Here is a 7,190-nt window from a genome sequence, read left to right on the forward strand (position 1 = left end):
TCACAACCACAACACTAAGTTTTTCTTTAATCATCCCAGCCTAACCAAGAGATCTCCTAATATCAGAAATTGTTTCTAGTTCTTTTGCCGACATGGTTGCAGAGATCCATGGATCTTTAGGGTTTTGTCTTATTTGGTTTGGTTACAAATCGTTTTTAGATCTCTCCCTATTGTGACCATAAAAATATGTAGACCTCACGGAACCAGTCCTTCCAAATCCAGATCGGAGTCCAATTCATTGATTCTCATCCGCTTAGATATTGGTATAATCTTTGAATCTTTGTAATCGACACGAGAGTTCGAAATATCTTTGAAAAGATATCACATTTTAAAAGGATTGTGAGAGACAACATTACCGAATATATCCAAATATGTGATAAGATCTTTTTCTTGGTGGGTCTTTTATAGATGTGCGAAGCATGCAGCCTCGATCACGTGTTACATAAATTAGAGCTACGTGTCATTTATTACTACATTTTATTTCAAAATGTGCATCCAGTTCCGTGCCATTACTTTCGACAAATGAAATGTCATAGAAGGATAAGGGCAAAAAATATCCATGAGCATGAATGTGATTATGTCATTATTAGGCACATAGTGTTGATACCTGATGGCATCTTATTGGTCCACAAGGGTGTGTAAAAAATGAATGTAAACAATATACATATATAATTATACCAACATCTATATTAAGTTTCCAACATAAGCCACGATCCATATTTACTTTATACTCTAGAGTATTTGATAAATAAGGAACATAACAATTAGTAGCAAATAAGATGGCCATGAGCAACTAGCTAGTGCTAATAGCATTTCCATGGATAGATTTTCAAGACGCCACTTATTTTTTAATTCCAATATCCCATTACAAGTGGAGGTTGCTATAATCCATTTATATACATTTGTTACGCAATATATGCTAGGATTGACAGGATTGTAGTCATTAGATCGTGTCCTTGGATCTCGGTCATATTCGATCATCTTAACCTTTAGATTCTTCAAAATTAGAAAATCTAAAACTTTACATCAATGGCTTACAAAATAACAGGTAAGAAAGCAACCAATATCTATAAAAGAATTATATGATCAAGTATTAAAATATCCCATATGAAAGCTTTTTTTTTTCCTCTAACAACAACACATCATCATGAGGTCCATCATTTAAACGGCGCAAATCATTCTAAGATGATTCAAACCCAGTTGCTATTGTCTCGACATATCCTGAAACAAGGTAGAAAATATTTACACCACCCTTGTTGGTTTGCATACACTTAGGTCCCATTTGATTGCCACCATAATCATATGAAGATAGGTTATCATGTTATCTATTGTTGCTATTTTTAAAATCACTAGAATGCATTTATTTCTAATTATACCATTTGCTGTCTCATCCATGTCAACATCCTCGTTTCGAGTACATCATTAGATTTAAAATCCTAAAATTACATACATTAAATTATCATAACCTCTTATTTACAGTTGCTTGTTTATTCAAATTGGGCTGTTAATTAGTCCAAAAAATCTACCAATCAAACAGTTGGATGATCAAACTATTGATATTTTTGGTTTGTGATGCAGCTAAATTGGGGCCCACAAATTTTCCAGTTCTAATTGAATTTACAGTTATGGGGATTGCTTTTAGAAAGGGGCAGAATCAAAACTTAAGTAGGCCACATCATAAGGAGTGTGTGGGAGACGCCCACCATTAAAACCATGTTACATTCAATTGTGATGTTTATTTGCCATCCAAGTCGGTCATAAGGTGAGTCCGCTGGGATAAAGAAAAAATACAAATGCCAGCTTAATCCAAACAGATATTGTCCCTATGAAGGTTTCAATTATTGTAGGTTTCCCATTCTCACTCTTTTGGAAAGTGTGGCCCACTTGGGTTCTGGATCTATCCAATTTTTGGGACCCATGTTATGGGCACCAAGGTGGGCCCATGGTCCTTTTGTTGCCCGCAGCTCTCCATAGGAAATTGGCCTTTGGAGCTCAGCCTTTGTGGCTAGATTGTAAGTTTTTGCACTATCTAAGAAATGGTGGTACTCATTTCCGTTACATGTAACACTAATGTAAAGTCATCTAGACCATCCAAATTGAGGGTCCCATTTTGGATGGAACACATCTATAAAATCACACTCATCAAACAATCCTTACAATTGAAATTATGGGTCCCATTTTAGATGGAGCGAATCTCTAAAATAATATAGATTAAACAATCCTAACCACCCAAATAATAGGTAGCAAGTACGGTTAAAAGATCCAGATATGAAGTAGAAAGTAAGACCCAACTAAGCTTCAAGAAACGACAGCCAAACTCACCCCTAGCAGCCTAAACAGGCTTCAGCAAATAGCAGCCGGGCTCGACCAGGATAACGTTGACCTACCCAAAGAGCAGCGTGGTTTGAACGGGATAACGTTTACCTAGCCAGATTAATCCTAGACAAGGCCAACATAGACAAGCTGTTGGAGTTTGAACTTTTGCTGTAAATATCCTTCATCTATTTTTTTAATTTTTTAATTTTTTAATTTTTTTTTTAATGGTTAGAACCAGCGTTGTGGGGCCCATCAGTCTATCAGGTGAATTTGGGAGGGCTTTGGATGGTGTACAATGTCTTCTATGATGTGGCCCACCTGATAATCATGATGTGTTGCACCATCTAGTGGACAGATTGGAATTCATAGAAACACCATTTGGTCCCCGAAATGCTAGTCTGGTGGGCTGGCCACGTGGATGGGTCATAGTCCACGCTTTGAACCGCGTGGCTTTGGTGGATCCCTGGCTGTGTGCCTTGTATCCATGCCGTCCATCCGTTTTTACAGCTCATTTTAGGGCATGATTTTCCAAACGAGCAGATCCAAATCTCAGGTGGACCACACCACAGGAAACAGTGGTGATTGACCATTAAAAACTTCTTGTGGGCCGCAAAAGTTTTGGATCAAGAGATTGGATGGTAAATAAACATTCCGGTGGCCTCCAAGATGATTTTAATAGTAGGTATTCAATCACCACTGCTTCCTGTGGTGTGGTCCACCTAAGATTTGGATCTTCTTCACTTTTGGATCATGCCCTAAATAAGCTGTAAAAACAGATGGACGGCAGGGATTTAAGGCACATACATCACGGTGGGCTCCACACTCAGGGGATCCAGCCACCTCGGTGGATCCGGCTCACCTTGCAATGGTGGGACGATCTAGCAGCGTGGCAAGTACAATTTCTGCATTTGAATGAAGACCGTTGCTCTTCCTTTTTTGTCTAATTGTTTTCTCTTTTTGATGGGTCATGACCCACCACATGGTGCCAACCAGAGAAACGGTCGTGATCTCCCCACACATTCCATAAGCATGAATGAAACGATCGACGGTCTGGAAGATCCTATCCACCTTTCACACAAACGGCTACAATGCATTGCCCCGGGGGCGGCATGGGTTCGGATCTGGTCGGGTCATCATTTTCGGGCCTGAGCAAGACCCGCTGCCCATTTAGCCTAACCCAAACAGGCAAGGTGCAACGCGACTTGTGGTACCGCGCCGTCTTTTCCTCAACATGTCACTTGCGTAGGGGATCAGAACCATTCAGATGGTAGGCCCCATTTATAAGATTACCTGGAAAAAAAATTCCGACTGGTATTCTCATCAGGTGAGCCACGCTGCTGGAATGAATGTCCAGCCGACGGTTTGACTCAACATAGAAGTTTGACCCACCTAGTCAACGGATCAGAAAGCGAGGACTATCGTTTTCATGGCATTGATTTTCTAAAAAGGTGGCATGTTCGAGGGAAAGGTGGGACCGTCTACAGGTTGAGGTACGGTTGCCTGTAGGTGGACGCGGTTTGCCGGTGACTCGAAGGCCAGCCACCTATCTGGTGTCAAACCTCTGTGGGCCCCACTAAGATGTTTGTGTTTTATCCACGTCCTCCATGCATTTTTCCATCTCATTTAAGGGCGTGATCCAAAAACATGAGTGAGATCAAAATCTCAAGCGGACCACACCACTGGAAACAATGGTGATTGAACTCCTGTTGTTAAAAACTTCCTAGGGTCCACTGTAATGTTTATTCACCATCCAACTTGTCAATTAAGTCATATAGCCTTGGATGAAGGGAAAACACAAATATCAGCTTGATCCAAAACTTGGGTGGGCCTCAGTAAGTTTTCAACGATAAGCGTTCAATCAACACTATTTCTTGAAGTGTGGTCCACCTAAGATTTAGATCCGACTCAGTTTTAAGCTTATACCTTAAAATGAGCCAGCGAAATTAGATATAAGGAGCAAATAAAACGCATACATTATGGTGGATAAGATGGTTATCTCACAAACATCATGCTAGTCCATCTTACCATTGAAGCACTAAGATTTTTGGTATCAAAGCTTAAACAAAGGAGCAAATTTTGAATTGTTGTCCAATCCTGGTGTTCGGATAAGCTATCTGAATGGTACAACCATTCTGCAACATGGTCTATGTGCAAAATCAATCGCTGTAGGCCCACTCTAATGCATGTGTAAAGAATCGGAACATGATATAGTCATATAAACCATGTATATGTTTTATATCCACGTTGTCCATCTTTTCCCGTTAATTTTTGGGCTTGAACCTAAAAGTAAAGTAGATATAAATTTTAGGTGGGCCACACTATAAGAAGTAATGGTTATTGGACGCTCACCATTAAAAACTTCTTAAAGGTGACATAATTTTTGAATGATATATATATATATATATATATATATATATATATATATATATATATATATATATATAACCTTAATCCAGGTCTATGTGACCTTACTAACAGGTTGGATGGCAAATAAATATTACCAGTGGGCCTTAGGAAGTTTTTATCAGTGGGTGTTCGATCACCACCGCTTCCTGTAGTGTGTTCCACTTGAGAATTTCTTTCATTTTTACAGTTCATTGGATAAAATGACCTGACAAACCGGATGAACGGCATAGGTACAAAACACGTTCATCATGGTGGCCCACAGTCACGGATCCACTCTCCTACGTGGTTCGTGGATGTACTCTCTTTGCAGGACACGTGGCAAGGTGATGTATCAATGGGTTCATCCATACACTGGTACATTTTAAAAAATAAAAGCCAAGAGACAATCTTGCCATTTACTTATCCTACGGTTTATTCCACTGCCAGCTGGAACATTATAAGTTCTTGTTTTAGACGATCACATCAATGATGACAGATCGACAGATCGGATGGATTGGATTTTCTCGAGTTATTCCATTCGCCGTACATGTTTCTACATTGTATCTCATCAGATGAATGGTTTTATCTGGCTCTTTGCATTTTCTATGATCTTAAAGAAATGGCTAGCCATTTCAACGGTTCAGATGTCGTATACAGGGGACATCTTGGCCGGATGTGCAAGGTGGACACTAACGTCACCCTGGATTTCGGCACGAGGAAAATTGTTAGGTTGCCGTGCAATCACGTGCTACAAACCTGTACTGGTCATTTGTCACGTGAGCACAGCAGCCAATACTTCCTTTTGGCCCCTCAGTCACGTGCTGGATACCCTGTACAGTTGTCCTTGTCACGTGATCACCTAAATCAAACAATGGAAAGGTGCAACATTTTGACAGTGCGAGCAGCTGTCCTTCCGTGGAAGCTCGGCAAGGGATCGTTACGACTCGGGAAATCGCGTCCGTTCATCACCTGGTTCATGGCATAGATGCTCGCCAAACTGGGCCATTCTTTTTGTGCCCCACATTGATGGAACACATCCCCAAACTTAATATGGGACGATTATCATCTGATTGGTACGGTACCACCTTGAATTTTAAGGGTTGAATGTACATCCGATCTCCAATATTTCCTGTGTTTCTTATGCTGATATCCAGGCAATCTTAGAACTAAGCTAAATAGTGTATTATATTGTAAAATAAACGCAACTAAAATATGTAAATTAACTAAATATATAATGAGCATCTATCTGACATACATATTCACAACTGGGGCCTAATATATAATTCCAAAAATAAACAAAACGTGTCAATGTAAGGTACACTTGACACCAAAACATTCGCCATATCTAGCCAAGTGGTGAGTCGGTTACATTGGCCCGTCAGACAGCTAAATGTACGATAACTCCTCCTCCAGGTCTATGTATGCATCCTCATCAGTAACTCTTACATGTAAAACATTGTTTGCTTGGTGTTTTAAAATACTATTCTAGAGTGAGAGTGAGTGATCAACTCAGTTGTTCCATTAGTTATAAGTTACACATATTATCAACTTCATCAGCACAAATAATGATAAACATCTACACACCCACTTTCTAAGTACTCTTATTAAATACACGAATGAGATTATGACATGATATATGCTCTTACAATCCATCATTCCCTCATAAGCAACTTCAATGCCTATTTCACCATTGCCAACACTTCCTCATCACGCGACTATAACGCCAAATCGCCACAACCTAATATAATTCAATGCGGTGGATGTGTATGTTTAACTGAGTGGTTATTAAGTCCTATTTGTCCATCATATTAGGGAAGCTAGAGTACCTTTATTTTTGTTTATCATTGGTCTTAACCGAATCAATATGCTCGAAACGGCCACAACAGATCCTTGCCTGTATCCATTGATCCATTTCAGTTTGTCATTCTCAATCGAACGCATATGATAGGTAAGTTGTCAATATTTTTGCTCAACAGTCACTACGGTAAAGCTCGCTACCCTAGCGTAAGCCGACAACACGAACACGGTGTCTTATACCAACATGCTCGGCTCATAAGTTTTGTGGAACGTATCTCTAATGGTTATCAATGAACTTATTCAAAGGGAACGGGGTATTCTAGATTCAATCGGTCGTGGTCATACACGATAAATATACATTATCGATCGACCGTTAGACAAATTTGATTGGCTTGGGGAACATCGACGCAACTAGCATTGGGTACAAGCATCTCGCGTTGTCCAGTTATTGTCGGTTATCCATATTGAACCCGAGTCAATCGAATAAGTCTAAAGTGGTTGAGTTCACTCGGGCCACCCCTTAGTTTGATGATTTTCCGACTAACCCAACATCTTAAATAGTCTAAGTATCAATTAAAGGCTAATTATTCATCTGATAATCACAATAAAATTTAATATAAATTTCGAATCTAGCAAATTAGTCATTCAAGCATTTTATCAAACATATTAAGCATTAATAGCAAGAATAAGCA

Source organism: Magnolia sinica, chromosome 4 (genome assembly GCF_029962835.1).
Source record: "Magnolia sinica isolate HGM2019 chromosome 4, MsV1, whole genome shotgun sequence".
NCBI lineage: Eukaryota > Viridiplantae > Streptophyta > Magnoliopsida > Magnoliales > Magnoliaceae > Magnolia > Magnolia sinica.